This window comes from Octodon degus, unplaced genomic scaffold (genome assembly GCF_000260255.1).
Source record: "Octodon degus isolate 3935 unplaced genomic scaffold, OctDeg1.0 scaffold00030, whole genome shotgun sequence".
Taxonomy (NCBI): Eukaryota; Metazoa; Chordata; class Mammalia; order Rodentia; family Octodontidae; genus Octodon; species Octodon degus.
This window is the reverse complement of record NW_004524606.1, coordinates 16,153,747-16,155,140: the sequence shown is the minus strand read 5'-3', so window position 1 is coordinate 16,155,140 and position 1,394 is coordinate 16,153,747.

Below are 1,394 nucleotides of genomic sequence, written 5' to 3'. Positions count from 1 at the left end.
TTAATTCTCTTCACTTTGGCCAAAATTCTCTTCCACTATATCTCATGCAGTCTTATCAAATTAAAGCTCAGTAATGATTATGGATATATATATATGGATCTATATCTATATCTATCTATCTATCTATCTATCTATCTATCTATCTATCTATCTCCTTCCTTCTTTCCAGTCTCCTTTCTGTAACCCCAGGTATTTTTTCCATTTGAGCAGTTTCTTTAGTTTTTCACCTCCTATACATTGTCTTTACATAGTTGAGGTACATTCCATCTGTACCTAACATTTTGGGCATTATTATCTTGAGGTGTTGTTGACGTTTTGAAGAGTCTTTTTTGCATCTATTGAGATGATAATACAGGTCTAGTCCTTCATTTTGTTGATATGATACACAATTTCTGATTTTTTCATCATCCTGTCCACAACAGAATACTCTTTATTATGAGAATGAAACCAATGAAAATCAAAATACACCAGCAATTTCAAACTTTACTGCAGATCAGGTATGACTGGTCTCCCGAGGAGAGGGCTCACATAAGTTGGCCAGCTGTGTAAGACCTTTCTGTCCCCTGGACCATGCTGGGCCACAAGCCCTAAGCTGTGCTGCTTCTCCTGCTCTGTGTCTTTGCAAGCAGGTCAAGACTCACTCTTCTGGCTGTGCAATACTGACTTATTTTTTCATTTTTAAAAAATCTTTTGTTTGTTTACATACTTGGTACAAGGTCTTACTAAACAGCTTGGACTCCTGGTGATCCTCTTGTCTAGGCCTCCTCAGTGCTGGCATTACAGGCATGTGCCATCACACCTGGTTTCTTTGGCTGGCATGGCATGCCTGGGGTTCCAGGGGTGACACAGCATGGTATGTGGTACCCAGGATTGAACCTAGGCTCCTGTGCTTGCTAGGCAGGCACTTAGACTGGTGACCTATCTCCCTGGCCTGTAATTTATTTAAAATCATCCACGTATTTCTAAAATGAATTCTACTTGATCGTGACAAATAATGTTTTCAAAGTATTGTTGCATTTAGTTTTCTACTATTTGGTTGAAGCCTTTTGCATATGTGCCCTCCAAAAATATTGAAAGTAGGGTTTTGTTGTTGTTGTTGTTGTTGATACTGGTATAGTTTTCTTCTTTTTGTGGATTTTGTTCCAGTACAATGCTGGCCCTCTAGAAAATGTAAGAAAGAATTTCTTTATCTTCTATTTTGTGGAGTAATTTAAAGAGATTTAGCAATGCTTGTTAGAGCATAGTAGGTAAGCTATCTGGTCTTGGGCTTTTCTTTGATGGGAGGAAGCTTTTTTGTATTATTATTTGTTACCAGTCTGTTCAGCTTTTCCAATTCTTCAAATCACATCTTGATATGTGTGCCAGTGAATCATGATTGTCAGCTAACCTGGATT